The sequence below is a fragment of the Topomyia yanbarensis genome, unplaced genomic scaffold (assembly GCF_030247195.1).
Source record: "Topomyia yanbarensis strain Yona2022 unplaced genomic scaffold, ASM3024719v1 HiC_scaffold_10, whole genome shotgun sequence".
Lineage (NCBI taxonomy): Eukaryota > Metazoa > Arthropoda > Insecta > Diptera > Culicidae > Topomyia > Topomyia yanbarensis.
Window position 1 is genome coordinate 159,506 of NW_026683225.1, and position 19,553 is coordinate 179,058.

Here is a 19,553-nt window from a genome sequence, read left to right on the forward strand (position 1 = left end):
ATGCACCCAACATCGGAGCGCTTGTCAACAGTTTTGTGTAAGGCGTGCCATTCTCAACATTCGTGTTTTCGACGACATTGATGCATTCCCTAGAAGAAGGAAATGACGAGGACACCGCAGTTTGCCAAGATTCGACGCCATTTGAACGACAACAAAAAGAGGTAATCTCGATTCCTCAAGTAGAGTCGTCAGTAGAAATTTTAATTTACTGTCAAAATTTTAATAGAATGAAAAGTGCATCGAAAATGAATGAAATTCACAAGAATATTTTAAGTAGTTCCTATACAATTATTTTGGCTACAGAAACTAGTTGGGACGAAAGTGTTAGAAGTGAAGAAGTTTTCGGGAACAGCTACAATGTGTTTAGAGCTGACCGAGACATTCATATGTCTGAAAAGAAGTCAGGAGGGGGAGTTTTAATAGCAATTACATCAAAATTTAATGCAGAAATCATTACTACAAGGAAATTTAAAGAATTTGAGCATGTGTGGGTTAAAACCCATCTGGCAGGTGAAACACATATATTTGCCTCTGTGTACTTCCCCCCAAATAATGCCCGCAAAGATACATTTGAAAAGTTTTTTCTTATTGCCGAAGACATTATAACCAAGCTCCCCCCAGAGGTAAAAGTTCATATTTATGGTGACTTCAATCAACGAAGCATTGACTTCTTTCCAGACACTGAAAATGAAAGCATCCTACTTCCAGTCGTTGGGGATAACGAAACTCTGCAGGCCATATTTGACAAAACTGCAAGTTTAGGACTTAACCAAATTAATCATGCTAGAAATCAGCAAAACTGTTATTTAGATTTATTATTCACAAACATTCTTGAAGACTTCTGTGTCACCGAATCATTAACTCCACTATGGAAAAATGAAGCGTTTCATACAGCAATAGAGTTTTCTGTATTTGTACATGATAACAAAAGACCCGATGACTGCGAGTACGAAGAGGCCTTTCAATTTCAATTGGCAAATTTTGACAACATAAAACAAAGACTAAGCAGTATAGATTGGCAAACGTTGTTTAGAAATGAAACAAGTATCGAAAATTCAGTAGACGTCTTTTACACAAAATTGTTTGATATAATAGTTGAACAAGTACCACTGAAAAAAATTAGGCGACAAGGCAACACAAAATATCCAGTTTGGTATAACGAGCAAATTAAAAATTTAAAAAAATCGTAAACAAAAGGCCCACAAAAAGTATAAAAAAATCAGAAATGAAAGGAACTTATTTAACTATTTGGACATTTGCGATCAACTAAACCTATCCATTAAAATAGCATTTGAAGAGTATAACTCAAAAACCGAACTTCAAATAAAATCTTGCCCAAAAAATTTCTTTAATCATGTTAAAAATAATTTAAAATCGGAAAACTTCCCTTCAAAAATGAAACTTAAAGAAAATGTCGGTGTCAATGCGGAACAAATCTGCAATCTTTTCGCAACCTTCTTTCAAGACATCTATACCACATTTTCTGAAGAAGATCGTGATCGCGAATATTTCGGTTTCTTCCCAGAATTCACCACAGACATTGGCGTCAATCATGTCAGTGTGCAAGATATTATGGAGGCTCTAAACAAACTAGATGCCTCCAAAGGTTGTGGACCTGACGGGATCCCACCCGTATTTATGAAGAACTTAGCGTTGGAACTCACAGCTCCTCTGTTTTGGCTTTTTAACATGTCGCTTGAATCTGGCATTTTCCCCAATTTATGGAAAAGCTCGTACCTGGTACCCATTTTTAAAAGTGGCAAAAAATCTGACATATGTAACTACCGTGGAATTGCCATTATGTCATGTATGCCTAAACTCTTTGAAGCAATCGTTAACGAAAAACTATTCAATCAAATCAAAAACAGAATTACTAACATGCAGCATGGGTTCTTCAAAGGACGTTCAACTAATACAAATTTACTAGAATTCGTTAACTACTCATTGATTGCAATGGAGAATGGAAACTACACTGAAGCTCTTTACACGGACTTTAGCAAGGCATTTGATCGTATCGACATACCCTTGCTATTATTCAAACTGAAAAAATTAGGAATTGAATCAGGTCTTCTCAAATGGCTCGAATCATATTTAACTAACCGTCAACAAATAGTTAGATTTAAAGGGAAGAAATCGAATCCCATTCAAGTCACATCAGGAGTTCCTCAAGGCTCCCATCTAGGCCCTCTTTTGTTCATTTTATTCGTAGACGACATATCATACATTCTCAAAAACATAAAAGTTCTTATCTATGCCGACGACATGAAGCTCTTTTTAGAAATTAGGAACGAACAAGACATAAAGATATTACAGGAAGAAATACATATGTTTTACCTCTGGTGTAACAAAAGCCTTCTGCAACTAAACGTAAAAAAATGTAATGCAATAACTTTTAGTAGGAAACGAAATACACCTGACATTTCAATCACTCTAGGAAATCAAGTGGTACAAAAGTGCGAAAGAGTTAAAGATTTGGGAGTCATTCTAGATTCAAAATTAACATTCATTGACCATTACAACACAATCATCAATAGAGCAAATAACATGCTTGGATTTATAAAGCGTTTTAGTTACAATTTTAATGATCCATATACAATTAAAACATTATACATCTCGTATGTAAGGTCAATACTGGAATATTGTAGCATAGTTTGGTCACCTTTCTCAATCACACATGAAGAAAGAATAGAATCAGTACAAAGGCAATTTTTATTGTTTGCACTTCGCAAAATAGGTTGGACACGATTTCCTCTCCCATCTTATAAAGCTCGCTGTATGCTCATTAACATCCAAACACTAAAAGAGCGCCGAGAATATGCAATGGTTTCATTTCTAAACGATATAATTTCGTGTCGTATTGATTCAGTCGAACTTCTATCTAAACTTAATTTTTATATACCTTCCCGGCAGTTACGAATCCGAAATACATTTATAACAAACAATTATCGTACAAATTATGCCAAGTTTGGACCATTAAATCAGATGATGGCAACTTACAACAAGCACTGCGAAGCTATTGACTTAACAATGACAAAAAGCAAATTAAAAAAATATTTCAATTCTATTCGCTTATAAAGAACATCCTAAAGTAGTGCTATGTAAACCAGATAGTGTTTAGTTTAGTTATTAGTATTTTATGTTTTAAGTGTATACTATATTTTAGCGTTGTAACAAAACGGTCTACTCTTGTTTGACGACAATAAATAAATATATAATTTCATCCCTGAACAGGAAGTTAATAAATTTTTAAAAGTAATTCAAAACCCTCATGGGAGGGGTTTGAACCCATAAAACCCTCCCCTTGCGCACGCATGGGCCATGAGATTGAATCACGGTTAAAAGATCATGCTCAACCCGAGTGTGTGCGTTACTCTTCCATGTTGGCGGCTCCAAGGGGTTGCACGAGGGGGGGCTCACGAGACCCTCCTATTCAACCAGAATGTGTTTACATTCTTGTGTATACAACCCTGTGTTGAGTACTTATACTAGGCAAATCATACACAGAAATTATTTAAGATGTTCCTAAAGGAAGCCACTAAGGTCCACTCGTATCTGTTTTATTCATCAATGATGTTGACCAAATATGTCGCAGAGTTCTAAATACAAAACTCATCTTAAAACTTCACAGCGCTTTAAAAACATTATGAAGATTTAAGGTGCATTTAGTATTTAGTAGAACTCTGCGACATATGTAGTCAATATCATTGATGAATAAAGCAGATACGAGTGGACCTTAGTGGCTGCCTTTAGGAACATCTTAAATAAATCCTGTGCATGATTTGGCAAATTTTTCGTCACTCACACCGCATGTCAGAAAACGCGTTTCCGAAAATTCTAAAGTACATTTTCCAAATCGAGCATCGGATACATTTTACCAAGAAGACGTGCCCCTCCTCTTTACTATCCAGCTGGAGCCGCCAATGTTCTTCTATCAGTGAATACTAATATGGCACACAATTTGAGTAATAAACCACCGAACGGCGAGAGCGTATAAGCAAATGTGCTTATGTGTGCACAAAATGATCGATCATGGGAAAGAATTTTATGAGTAGTCGACTTCGCATAGTAGAGGAAAGTGGGGTGAAACGCCCCATTAAGAAAATATCATAACTTAGCCGTAGAACATTATTAGGGAGTATTCAATTAATGATATCCTTTAACTAGTATGTAATAGCAATCATATCGTTTCACAAAATATTCTAAAGCAAAAAAATGTTCAATTTTCAATATCGTTACAAATTACTCTTTAAAATATAGGTGGGGCAAAACGAATCCCCTCGGGGTTGAACGGGGCAGACTGCACTGCAAACAAGCAAGCAATTTTGTTTCCTGCAGAAATTTCAGAAAAATGTGCCAGTAAATTGCCTTAGCTTCCGCAAACACGGAATTTTTCCCCCGATAGATCAAAAAGATAAATCTTGTCAGACTTCGACAGTACAAGTTTACAGTATAGACAGTGCCGTAGCGAGGTCTTCTGGTGCCCTTGGCGGTGGCTCAGCGTTGCGCCTCTTTATGGTTTTTTTCAGTTAGAATTTCTAACAATAATTGTGTATATATAAATAGCACCCTTATCCAGCCTAAGTTTATAAATCAGATAGAGATTTCGGCGCTCTTCTATGGCTGGCGTCCTTGCCGAGGGACATCCCGGTCAACAACATGGTACGGTCCTGCGCAACTGATATTGAATTGTTGAAAGCATTTTTTATATATGAATTTATTTGACACAGCTTAACTGAGCCGTGGGTCTCTTATGTTATGCGTAAAATTAAAAGTATAGCAACTACAATTATTTCTTGTCCGATGGATCCGATCCTGTTGACGCAATTTGCTACTGCGTGTTGGGGGTCAACCGATTTGCCTTCTCTTGCGTCCACGTCCATATCCTCATCTTTATGACATCGCCAAAAATGCCATCGCTTTTGTGTTGTTCATGATTGTTGGATTTTATATTCTTACGAGTCATTATTGCGTATTAGTCTTCTGCGGCTTTGGATGTTTTGTTATCTGTGCTGGTTGTTGATTTTGGTGCAGTCGTCGTTGTTGAGTGATCCGCAATTATTGTTTTAGTAACCGTTTGTGGTTTAGCATAAGTTGACTGTGTGCTGGAGTCTGTTGCAATATTTTCCGTAACTGTTTGCGTTTGCGTTTTGCGAGTATATTGAATTCCATTGGCTTTGATCGAAGACTCCATATCAAGAAGACTGATATCTCTTTCCTTCCCCCATACAAACGAGAAGCGACAGAGGTTACAGCGCCTCTATTGGAAGAAGGGAGGAAGCTTTATGTAAAAATGTATATGTGTGTGTGCATCACTATGGAAAGTACCACCTTTACCCGCAAGTGGCGTTGCTGTTACTGTCTCCGGATTCTGGACAGAGTTGCCAGTCTTCTTGATATGGAGTCTTCGCTTTGATTAAGAGAGTCAGGTAGGAGGGGATAGATTTCGGCACACGTTTTCTCACCACACCAACACCGTTGGGAACACCTGAAAAGAAGTTTAAGTACTATCGCTTCGATAGGGAAAAATTCATTCGTCAATTAGGAGAACCAGTACAAGTATAGTTAAGTTTGCTGTTTCCTCTATTATAGATAATCACATAAAAAGTTTTACTGACATGACAACACAGATTCGACTCAAAAACATTTAGAATGAGCCCATTGCAGACGCCCAGAATGATTATTCCCTCGTATATATATTTAATGTATATAAAATAATAATTTCATAAAAAACGCTGAAACTAATTTTCAGAAAAATTTTCCAAAGTGATGCAACAATTTTGGGTGAAGTCTTCACCAACAGTACATTCAAGTTTTGTGAAAATTCAGATATAAGCTCGTTGCAATATCACTATGCTATATTTCACCCTAAGGAGAAAAATTGGGTAAACACCAAAATTTTTGTCACCAGGGCGATTTTTTTGTTTTGGTAAAACCAGTCTTTGCACTTGAAGGGCACAAGTTCGTTGCAATATCATTAATGCGTTGTTTGAAGGCGACGGTTGGAGCATTTTCTCGGAAAATCAGTTAACGCTAGGTTTTTGAAGGTGACGAATGGAGACAATAAGTAGAGATCGGTTCACTGGGGAAACGATTTATTGGGGAAGACAACCCACTTCTACCAGGAAGGTGAACAAGATTCGTCATAGAAGACCCCAACTTCTCGTTGAAAATCATGTACATTGAATTTCGTCGAATCATGAAAAATCTTTCGTCAATCTCGAAAATTCGCCCAGATAATCTCAGATTTGTGATGGACTGCAAGCAATTGGCATTACTGGCGACAAGAATTTTATGAATGACTACCGCGCCTACATCCCCGCCCACAAAATTGAGATCGACAGTGTAGTTACCGGTGTGAAATACCGGATTGGCTGTTTTACGCATAACAACGTTCGTCTGTCTGTACGGTTATTTGTACCGCGCGTTATGCATTGCATTGAATATAAGAAAATGGGACATTGCAACAATAAGGGCCAATATGGCAATCGTGCAGAGAATCATTGGGATGATTTTTTAATTAGCAATGCTGTAAAGTGTGTCTATTGTGAGGAGAGTTCACGTCATCTATTACCCCGCCTCGCAGGGTGCGCCTGGATAATGAGGAGCGTTCCCGTAGAAGACACTTTAAGCACGCTTTTTCAGAAACACTAATGAGAGCTTCACCATTCTTCACGACAAATCATTATGCTCTCTTGATTCAGGTACAGATCAGATTCCCTGAACAAATCTGAATGTGTCGGATAGGGCCACAGCGTGATATTCTTAGTCTTGGGTTACCTGCAATTGGAACACTTATTTTGACTTATTTTATGTTATTCCACTTATTCTAAGTTTACAAACAATATCAATATTTAAGCCCCCCCCCCGTTCCCTTAAGGCTCCTACATCAGATAGTGTCGTTTTTTTGCTCATAATTTGTTTATTAAACTACCGTTTGTATTGGCTTGAACTAAAAGATGTTTTTAAGTTTTTTAACATTGGGCAGCGGGCTACCGAGAGCAGCCTATGTGTGCTGAACAAAGGCAATTTGAAGTCCGAACAGCCGCCCGTGGGAGTACTGCCTAGAAAAGCTTATTTTATGTGCACGGTGACTTTTTTCAACGACTTTATGCATAAAAAATCTCAGCATCTCTGAAACTTCATAAAAAGAAAGAATGCATTTTCCCCTTTCATTTCCGACCAACATCAAAATAATCCCCCCTTCCCACCGGAAATATTTTACATAAATTTGAAAAATTTACTGTGTTCGTAAAGTTGATGCAAAAATGGAAATTAAATGCATTTTTTCTAAATTGAGGCTAATTTGTTATGCATTCCTAGAGTGATCTGCCCCTAGCATTTGGTTCAACTCAATTTGCCTCCTATGAAGGTATCTGAAAATGATCCGGATTATACATTTTCTATTTTTAATCTTTTTCGGAACCAAATTATATAGCAGGCTCGTTTGTATCATAAAGCATTCATATTTACTGCTGTAAGTTTTCGTGATGAGATTTTTACTTCCATTTCATCTATATAGGAGTGATTTTATTTTACGGGGATGCCTCTTTGGCCATAACCGGAAACTCTAGTGATATGGGAGAACTCACTCTCTTCTAGGATCTTAACCAAGAGTACACGCAAATAAGCGAATAGCGAACGGTTATAAAATCGAATTTATACACGCGAAGTTTCATACACTCTACACGCGACAAAAACGTTAACATACAAACGTTTGAGTCCTTCGCGATCATCCACGCATACCTGCACGAAGCACACCACGAGAGTCTAACACGAGCTGAGAGGCCGCTTTGAACGAACCAAATGCAATAAGAACTGACAACGCTCGTGCTAGGTATCCTTCATGCTCGAGCTGTAGGGTTCGAAGAGCTAGCTCGGTAAGATGGCACGATTTAACTCAATTAACTAGCACGGTAAGCCTGCCCGATGAGCTAGAACGCAATAGAGTAAGCCATTAAATGAAAGAATAGGACAAAGCATGAAAAAAATATGTTGGTAAATGTGCGACAAGTTTCTGCAAAAAAAACGATGCAAGCATTGTTACACTAACGTGTTGTATTTTTTCTACTTTGCTATAGCTGAGCTATAGCTCGGAACAGCGTGCTAGCTATCACCAGGCTAGCAAGAGCTCTCGCTCATCGGTGCTCGTACTACTTGCTAGCTCAATGAACTTAGCTCTGATACATTATGAGCCAGTGCACAAAATAAAAGAACGGTGCAGCACCGTTCTTGTGCATGCATGCGCTCCGGTGACTAATTGAACGTTTTAGCACTTATAAATTCACAAACGCGGTCTCAAGAATGAGCCTACACAAGCTCGTGTTCTCGCGATCATAAATTAACTACGTCCAGAAGTTCTTCCTCTCGGCCCTAGCAGCCTAGGCCCCATGCTCTCAGCTGGACCAATCAGAAAAAAAAAATGACGCTCATATCTACTAGACAATACGTTCCATGGCGGCATGACCGGGAACTCTAGTGATAGAGTTGATAGTAATAGAAAACTCACTATTTTCTAGCATCTGAATCATACACTAAAAATTAAGTATTAGATTCACGGTCTGTGCGATCATCCAAAAACCCACGCGAATATGTAAATGTAAAATCGAATTTATGCATGCGAAGTGCCACGCTAGCACACACGACATGCAAACGTCTACGCGACGAACAGACGTCTACGCAATCGAACACAATAACATACAAACGCCCTAGACCTTCGCGGTGGTACACAAAGCCGAACATACAATCGCGCTCATCCACGCACAACTACGCCCAATATTTCGCTAACACAAAAACGTCCCTAACGATTTATTGACCCCTACATCACTTCCAATCCGATTCTCACGCGATCGTAAAGCCCATACGCCCGCACAACTGAGCCGTCCACTTGATACCCAATCAGAATCATGGCCTGCTGCAATTGGACTTAAGTAGTAATGAGGGATTCTGATGGGTAGCCCTTCCGTGAACTCAGCTCTACAGCTCCAGTAGGACAACTCTCGACAAAGAAAGAAAGAAAATAAAATTTAAAATATCTATGGGAATCGTATTCTGTAATAAAATTATGTTTTTGTCTGCCAGTTAGTATGAAATTTAGAAACATGTTAAAAGAGTCCAGGTTGGTGGGAAGTGCACAATAAAACGTCTAATGACACAGCTTTTATTCAAAACGACATATCTACAATGAGTAACTCTCTTTGTTTACTTTCTCTTTCGATTTTTACGGCGTCTCTATAGCACTTTTCACTTATTTTACAGTACAGATCGAAAGACGGTGGTTTTGACTAGCATATTATGCAAAGAGTTGAGGGATAAACGTTAAAGCGACCGAATTATTAACAGAAGAGAAAGTAAACAAAGAGGGTCACTCATTGTAGATATGTCATTTTGAATAAAAGGTCTAGATGTTTTATCTGTAGCGAAGATGGTCTTTCGCGATTTTAAATTTTTTTAGGTGAATCTCGGAGGAATTACTGTATCGTAGAATCTGTCGGGAAGTGCCAATTTGAACAACAATCGCTGTAATACTTTAATTCGTGCCGAAGTGATCGTTTATTGTCGAGATGTGTGGAAATGAAAAAAATAAAAGAGGAACTCGGATCAAAGAACGTTACTTTTAATCTTTTCGTATCAGTCCGAGTTTTGGAATATTTACATACAGGTTTCATAGCTTAGCCTTGCGAAAGTCACCTCTATCAGATGCCATCATATCAGACATTCAATAATGATAAATTTCGATAGATTGCGCCAGACAAATAAAATCATGTTGCAGAACAATCTACAAAAAGTCGTATTCATGGATAATAGCAAAATCAAGATTCGACTGCACGATATGGCATCTCGAGCTTGCGATACGGTCTTTAAAAGTGTCGCTGTACAGAAAAATGAAATCGTTACAAAGGACACATGAAAAAAAAAACTAATTATTCCTAGATATTTCAATGGTGATTACGCGGTAAGATTGCGTTCTTCCTACCTGGTCCGACAATACAAAACACGACAGTATAATTCTACAAACCACGCTTTGCAGTTATCAATGACAGATTCCTACCTCAACATTCTATGATTCTGCATTCAGATCCTCTAATCAAAGTTCATAATTATGGGATTGGATTATCATGGATATTTGAATTCGAAACCTAATAATTTTGAATCCAATGTTCTAACCAACATAACTGTTATAATTTCGTAAGTTCATTTCGATCGGATTGTCTAATTTTCTACAGAAACCCATATAATTTCTAAGAACCTTCCTGCATGAAAAGAAATTCCAGTTGTGAACATGAAGAATGTTAAACAGAAGATTTTTTCTGGATTTTTTAAAAGCATAATGCGAAGAACGAAACGATGTCTTGGAACGGTCGAACTAGATTATGATGGTAAACTAAATATATTTTGGTTCCATAAATAATAACTGCAAATCAAATAACAAATGTACATGGAGGAAACCGATCAGGACACTAACACAGAAACTCTGACTTATAATTTCTGTGCTCCATCAATAACATTGAATTCAGAAAATATTTCGATTATAGAGGTTTTAAAATTAGGGTCATTTGCTTCTTTTTTCGTGGTAGAAAAATCTCTTTTGAAAAAACTCTGACCCTGTGTGCGGGGTTGGGAATCGAACCAATCGATTTACCAACTACGCTATGCCAACCCCTAAAACCATTGTTAAAAATCCCATTGCCTGTAGTAAAATATAGTAAACAAGAGAAATACTAAACAGTCTAAGAAATCAACTTTAGTTTTCTAAATTTTGAGATGAAATGTCTACGGATTTTTCCTAGCCCACAGCTGGTCAGCTTACTTATATCCAAAGCATATGGAAATGAGTACTGAGTACCGATCAATCTTTGACTATTCAAGGGACTGTACTAGTACTATTTGAAACAATAGAAAATCCTTCAGTCCTTCGTCTCAACTAGTCTCCGGTAATAATCTTGGGGTCAAAGCCTCTCTTTGCGATGGCAACTCTATTGCCGTAGAATAGTAAAAGTAAGTAAGGATCACTTTTTATAAAATGGAGGCTTCCAGTGTTTCATGGTAACCGTAGGTCGATACTTTGAATTTGAAAATGGTGTCAATCATCAATTTCCATCACCTACAATTTTCTCTGCAATTAATTCTTCATTTGGAAAAATTTCTCTAAGTTCTCCAATTTTTCCTAAAAATAAGAGACATTTTTATTTGAAATGAAGAAACTCCACGATAACTGACTGTTGAAGACTTCTCTACAAATCATTAGTACACATTTGTCGGAAGGAACAGATACCCTTCTCCTAAGTTTTAAAAACAAGGTTATTCTAGATAGTTATTGTGATATGCGACTGTTGATAATATACATTATATTGATAATCGAAAAAGTAGTTTATCGAAAACTTAAGCGAGTGTTGAAAGCGCAAGCGCTTGTTTTATTCCAATAGACGGTGGAACAAACCAAAACATCTGACTGTGCAGGAAAGCAGGAAAAGCTATCGAACCTCAAGTTGCAGTCGACAAGACTCGAAATATTTCGCCGCCTTGAAGGAAGATTTCAATGCGCAGCAGAAAACTGCACATACAGGTTTCGAATGTCAGAAAGAAATTTTTGGTGTATTGTAAAAATGTAAAAGACCCTCGGCGCCGTCGAACTAACACATTGAACAGTGTTAAATCAAGTAATAAAAGAATGATAAAGTTATAGCAAAACTGAGTAGTAGTTACCCTTATTTTGAGTAGTTTTTGTTAGATGTGTACAAGTTCTCGGCGCTATATACCATAGAAAGGATTTTCCTTGCTTCATTTTAGATATTACTTTCCTAGTGGTCAGACGTTTTTCCAAGTATTCCAGCGATAACCAATCAAAATGTCGGACAATAAACGTAAGTGCATATAGAATACTTAAAATAGTCAGAACTTAATACTGCGCGATTGTAACATTTGTTTCCGCATATTTTAAATTTGTCTTTTCAGCTTCCAACACCCAGCAGAGAGCCGCCGCTATAAAGGAATCCATACAAGCGTACCAACAAGGTGAAGGTACCAAGAGTCCTGAGCAACGAGCTGCGGCTGTGAAGCAGGGAGTTCAACAGGACAACAGCCGCAAATAAGTTGCCGGTTACTGATGTCGCCTGCGCTAGTTGGTTCTACCGGTAGGTACCTAGAGACTAGAATAACTATGACATCATGTTCCGTTTGACCAGCTCAGCTGGATTTCCAGATGGGAAATGGCGTCTCCGATATACTCTTCTCTAGTGAAACGACGTCGGTGGAGCCACTATCGTATGAATCATAAATAAATATATGCGATATCAACCATTTTTGTTTCGTTTATTTATCAGCAAAAATTTCTTATACTTGTACTTGGCTGTTTCTTTTGAAATTATCGTTCGAGATTTTCCAAAGTAGGCGACGTTTCTTCGTCATGCTTTTCTTGTCGGATCATTCGCATGCTCGATGTAAACAGCGCGTTTCGGGTGAAACGTACAGAACAGTAACCATCATGATCAATATTTTAAGGAAGTGGTCAGTGTAGTAATGCGTCCAGTCGATCCAAACGTTACCTGATGTCGAATCGCTGTTCTTTTAACCATCGCCTGCTTCGATTAGCAATTGTCCTAAAATCTTCATATTCGTATGCTTTAGGGTGGTGTAACAGAGAATTGTATTGGAAAACTTATTATTTTTCCTTTCATTTCTAGAAATCGCAGTTTTTCTTGAAGTATAAAATTTATTACGTAATCGTATAGCCCAGAAAGTGTCTAATGACTTTGACGAAAGAAGCACGCGAGAATGTATCTAAAAAAATAAATAGTTGTTCAAACTTTGCGATTTCGAATTAGTAGACAAAGTCCTATTTTCTGCTAACATTCGAAAAGTTGAGACACATGTAATTTCTATTTAAATGTTTGAATCTTTTCTTCCACGTATGATATTAGCGAATGATAAATGATAATTTATTTGAAGGACTGGAATGAAAACAGGTAACAGAAATAGAAATCAAGATTCTTTTAGTTCACCGGAAGTGTTTGCAAGTAGAGTGGTACATAGTGTTTTTTGGAAAATGCTATAGCTGATCGAAAATCGGTGGTTCGAATTAAATACCGGCATTGAATTCGAACCATCGCTTTTCGATCAACTATAACATTTTTCAGAAACACTCTAGCACCATACTTCCTTCTGAAAAGTTATAGAACACGTATCCACATAATTGTTATCATACTTGAGAAAGAGCTGATATCCCATCAAAGCTACATTTGTTTAATCATTTTCATTGGAATATTTTTCGAGAGTCAGATATGACTGATACTGATGATTTACTTTTATTGAGAAAAAATTGCTGACTTATATCCAAGATCTGTTGGGATCTCGGCAATCAATTAAAAAAAAAACTGAGATTCAACAGAAAAAAAATGTGAACAGTCTCCGATTGCATCACTAAATGCAATTTTCTCTTATCATACAAGCTCTAGAAACAATAAATATTTAGATGCAAAGCAAACGAACAGCACCAAAACAGAAACACGATACGCCCTTCACAGGCTAGCAAAAGGGTGTTCTTTTCCGCCTTCCTCGGACACTTTCAGCCACCACAAGGCTGAAAGTGCATTTTTTAAACATAACATCATTTATTTACATTATTTATTATACGATGGTTCTATTTAGATTTCACTGTTCCAACTTTTTTTTCCAAAGTCCCAGTCTGAAACATCATTTCCGGTCAGCATTGCTAGACTGTCTTGATTGGCGATCGCATTAGTAATACTTCTACAGCCAGGCCCGTGCGCAGAAAATGCTCATTGGGAGGGTTTTGATTTTTTTACGTTTCTCATAAAAGAAAGGTTAAATTTTGAAGATTTTTATGAGACCTGGAAGGCTGAGAATTGTGTACCAATCGACTCAGCTCAACAAATTGGGTAAATGTCTATTATCAAGATGGAATGGAATTGGTTGGTGGTAGTGTCGGATTGGTTTGAAGTAGTTAATCTTACTGACTAAACTTAAACCTCTTGTATCTTGCCATCCTCATCCATCCGAGGCCACTGTTACACTGAAAAACATTGTTCCTAAAATCTTGCATAGAGTACCATGAGTTCTAGAACATTTACATTTTTTCGTTACGAAAACAGGACAATGAACAAAAATCATGTGTTTTATAATTATGTTCAATTTCGCTTCAGTAACGCCCTCATAACGCTTTTATTAGTGGAAATATTAGTTTTTGTTTTGTGAAATTCAATCACGGTTTCCTTGTCATTATCAAAACGATTTTCTGTACGTTAATTAGTTCACAACTTTATGATCATTACTCTCAGTTGACTCATTGCACTATGGCTCACAAGGGCGGTTTTTCGGTACAAAAATCAATAACTCCCAAACCGTTCATTTTATAGTAATTATGTCTGAGAGAATATTTTTGGAAATTAAATTGGCTTTCTTTTAAATTAAAATGGAACTAGGGTGGTCCTCTCGAACATTCTTTTCGAATTTTTTTTTTCGAACTAAATGGTGTAGCAAGGTACTTATTTCAGCAAAGTTGTAGAAACATGTTTTTCAAGTAACATTTTCAAATGCATCAAAGTTATATCGGTTTTCATGCTATAATTATTTTTCTTCTTTAACCTAGGGTGCTCCTGAAAAAGTCAGTTTTTTAACTATAACTTTTAGTAGTTAGTCTATCTTCATACTATCTATGAAGCAATTTTAGTACTTTTCATTGCGAATATTTTTGCTGAAGAATGTGAATCGATATCATTTTTCGTTATCGAGTTACGATCATTTTTTAAATAAAAATGATAGTTTTCAATGACCTCTAACTCAGAAGGTTGCAAAAAGTAGCAGCTAAATTTGAACTTTTTTGAAAGTGCATCAAAAATACTATAAAGTATCTCAAAATCAACTTTTGCTTTTTTATCCTTCAGCGAATAATGTTGACATCAACATTATAATCAAATGACATCAGCTTACGGCTGTTTTTAAGGACCTGGTCATCGCCATTTAGCATCTGCTTTACTAGATCAAAAAGTCAACTATTTTATTATAATCGTCATAATTATTATAATCACAATCTTCAACAACATCAGCATCGTCGTCGCTATCTGAATCGTGTTTCTTTTCCCAAAGATTAAGTTTCCTTTTCCTTTTCAAGCACAATTCATGCACTCGTTTTTTTGGACGGCCTATAATTTTGAACATTATATAAACAATATAAAATGTAGAGCATGTTACTTTAAAAAGCGAATGACTTAAGGATTACCCTTTATTCTGCTCTGAGTAAGCGACGAATTTCTGTGAATGCTGGTTTGGGAGGAAGTGCATTCTTTTTTTGAACTGTTAACGGCTTTTCGAAATATTTCGAATTTTTATAGAGCAATTTCGTCTCAATTTGATGACTGTCTTTCCAAAATTAATCAAACCTTTAACATGTTTTAATTGCTACAGCTTTTGCATTCTGAGATCTAATAATAAGCATAAGCATAAGCATAAGAGATCGCCCGTAGTTGCTACTCCGTTATTGACCAGAACCAAATTAGGTTGCAAAATGTTCATTGGAACAACATGCTTGGGAATAACATGATGAGCCACATTGTACAATCTATTCTGATCCCTGCATGCTGATCAATACCGACGCCGGCCACGTCCGAATGCAGATCTTCTGGGAAAGGAAGGAATGTTAGTCCGATACATGTTACTACTAGAGACCGAGGAATCCTCTGCATCTCCATGTATACATGTATCACGGGATGGGGAGAGTTGTTAGTAAGTATGCCAATAGCGTTATCATGTAATAATTACTCTGGGCAGCCGGCTGCCGAGAATTTGGGAAATTTATCATTTGTTGTATTAATACGATTAGCAAAATAAGCACCTTGAACTCCGGATAGCCGGCTATAAGGAGCACTGCTTATATTTTTTAAGAATATTCAATCACACAACGAATTTCAACGAATTTTTCGTGGTTTCTATCGTGTCGGTGCTGATTTTACCCGGCGATCGTTTGAATAAAATGAGGAATCTTATACGGAAGGTTCATCAGAATCTTCCACAGGTATCGCGGAGTTGGTGGTTTGGTTGGAAATAGGGTCTAGGATTCGCTCCAAGCAAGCGATGCGACCTGTAAAGCATAGTTTATTAGTTTGTAGTTCAGTTAGTTTTCGAGAACACGATTGCTCGAAAAATAAGATCTTGTTTAGTTTTTTGTTCTTTTAAAATCTGGGTAGCCGGATACCGAGAGTATCCTATGATTTCTAAACAAAAGCAATTTCAACTCCACACAGCCGATCGCGGGAGTATTGTCCAGAAAAACTAATGTTATCTGCTTAATGGTCCGGATCACTATTTATTGCGACATTATTTAGACTAACTTCGCTATTCCTTCTCTACGATATATTTTTTGGGTTGCAAACTACCGAGTGATAACACGTTATGCAGACAAAGAGTTATGATAGCTCTAGATGTTATAAATCAACGAAAGTGCTTCCTATTTGTAATATCGGATTGTTTGTGAAATACACGTATACGAACGATTATATCGAACATTGAAGGGAAATACAGAGGATCGTTAACCTGATGCACGGGCTTGTTACCAATAACGGAACTTGAAATTAGATTTATTAAAACAGACGCGGCGAATTTTCAGTACGCATTGACCCGCGATCATCGATACTAGTCAAATTAAAGTCTTATTGGCGCTGATTTCCGAACAACTTTTACGGTATTGATTTCTCGGCTATATCGCAGTCGCATCGCTAGTCGCTCTCATTCTGCTACTATCGGCAGAAGGCTGATAGCTCCCAGTCGTCGCCGGACTAAGGACCAAATGTCATCAATAGACTTAGACTCGCGTGGAGGCATGCGATAGAATAGAAAACTAAGCAATGAAAATGATAGCAAAACACTTATTCTTCGTGCTGACATTACTGAAGGTAATTGCCAACCGGTCCCCGATCCCTCTCGCGAATTGTCAATGCTCAAACCTTATACATGATTGAAGTCATCATTCCACTCAAATAAGGTCATGTGTTTTCCCAAAGCACATTGAATGCTCTGTGAATCAGTTCCCTCGTTGGTAAAACAAACCCTAAAGAAACATAAAAATTAGTTTGCTCAGTCCAAAGAAAAGTTTTCCGACCGGCAGATACGTGTTTCCTTACAGCGCCATCACATCAACGAACACCCAAAATTTACATGCGACAAAATATTTGCAATCCCGAATATAAAAGACTCAAAACCTCTACTCATTTGCAATAAAATAATACAGTAAAAAAACAGTTGAATATCCAAGGCGGCTCATTTTTAAAGATAGCACCGCCGATGAAACACTCAATAAAAAATAGGTGACAAGGGACGCGGACGAAATTAGCTGAGCACCGACCGGCTGGTTTGCCACCTATTTTTCGGGCGAAGAATTTTGGGCGACACCTGGTAGTCGCTAGTCGCTGGTGAAACGCCAATTATTTGAATGTCAATTTTTCTTATTGCCATATTTTTTCAATTCTCGGATCGAATTTTTTTCTCTGAAGAACCATTTTTCACTATTTTTACAATGTACACTGTGTTTCTAGATGTTTTCTGTACACTTTTATTGTCCTTGCATCAGGAATCGACGGCCCGTAATGCGAGGAAAAGATATTTTTTCATTTGCCGGAATTCAATTTTCACAAACTGTCACCACTCGCGTCTGTCGAAAATATGCCGAAAATGCTTTTATAAACCACTCAACTTTGTATAATTGTTAAATTGCACCGTTATTAACACTTTTGATAACCGGGAGACAGTAAACTGTGCCAAATTAAGTTAATCATGTAAACAATAGGTATGAAAAGTCATCACGTCATGAGACGTTTCTGATCAGCTGATTATTTCCTTTTTACTTCTTCTGACGTTACACCGAGGGGTTCGACGTCCGACAATATCGGTGATTCGTTCCAACATCAAACGAATCGGATTAATGGAAGATGTTTGTCGGACGAGTTTTTCTGTTCGCAGGAGTCGACTTGTTGACAGAACTAGAGCACTCTAGTTAGAGTGTGGCCAAGAGGCCATGACGTAACCAAACGAACATGAAATTTGACGTATTTCTATTGTGTATACGTCAAATTCCATGTTCGTTTGGACACGTCACTGCCTCTTGGCCACACTCTAACTAGAGTGCTCTAGACAGAACCCACCGCTGGGTTCAGAGATGCCAGATTTGCAGACAAGTCTGCAAATTCGCAGACTTAATTTATGCTGCAGATCGAATTTTTTTCTCTGAAAAACCATTTTTCACTATTTTTACAATGTACACTGTGTTTCTAGATGTTTTCTGTACACTTTTATTGTCCTTGCATCGGGAATCGACGGCCCGTAATGCGAGGAAAAGATATTTTTTCATTTGCCGGAATTCAATTTTCACAAACTGTCACCACTCGCGTCTGTCGAAAATATGCCGAAAAATGCTTTTATAAACCACTTCACTTTGTATAATTGTTAAATTGCACCGTTATTAACACTTTTGATAACCGGGAGACAGTAAACTGTGCCAAAAATGATGAAAATTAACCGATTCGAAGGGAGCTCTACGAGAGTCAACCGCTCGCGACGAAGATACCCTTTTGCATTCTGAGATCTCATAATTTCCTCAAACACAACCTTTATTTTATTTTTATTTTCACCTTTGGTCACTTTCCAGAGATCGAATGGTTTTCTTTTATCCATTTTAACGGAACTAATAATACAAAGCACTACACGCGTTCATCAAAGCAGTCGTTGGCTACTGTGATTCGATTCGTGAATGGGATTGATACCAATTAAACTGTCACTACTCGTGGTGTTGTTGTTTATATTTGGCATCGAAGGACAAAAAAGCAAAAGTTGATTTTAAGATATTTTATAGTATTTTTGATGCATTTTCGAAAGAGTACACATTTAGCTGCTACTTTTTGGAACCTTCTGAGTTAGAGGTCATTGAAAACTATTATTTTTATTTAAAAAAAATGATCGTAACTCGATAACGAAAAATGATATCGATTCATATTCTTCAGCAGAAATATCCGCAATCAAAAATACTGAAATTGCTTCATAAAGAGTATGAAGAAAGACTAACTACTTAAAAAGTTATTAGTTAAAAAACTGACTTTTCAGAAACACCCTAGGTTAAAGAAGAAAAATAATTATAGCATGAAAACCGATAATGCTATAACTTTGATGCATTTGAAAATGTTACTTGAAAACCATTTTTCTACAACTTTGCTGAAGTAAGTACCTTGCTACACCATTTAGTTCGAAAAATAATTTTTCGAAAAGAATGTTCGAGAGGACCACCCTAGTTCCATTTTAGTTTAAAAGAAAGCCAATTTAATTTCCAAAAATATTCTCTCAGACATAATTTATCTAAAATGAACGGTTTGGGAGTTATTGATTTTTGTACAAAAAAACCGCCCCTGTGACCCATAGTGCATTGTGGATATTTTCTCGTACTCAATTTCACGATGCTCGGAATTTTATTCATGAATCCATTCGATCTTCGTGAACTATTTCATGATTATATATTAAACACAACTTACCATTCGTGCTCCTGAAATAGTTTCCAA

The 19,553-nt window shown here is 37.1% G+C and overlaps 1 long non-coding RNA gene across 1 annotated transcript; it reads left to right on the forward strand.

The window, feature by feature from the left end:
* Nucleotides 1-11,734: 11,734 nt before the first annotated feature.
* On the forward strand, nt 11,735-12,294 carry LOC131694564 (uncharacterized). Its single transcript, XR_009306520.1, has 2 exons — nt 11,735-11,861; nt 11,953-12,294. It is a non-coding gene; the product is annotated as an uncharacterized LOC131694564 (long non-coding RNA).
* Nucleotides 12,295-19,553: the final 7,259 nt, after the last annotated feature.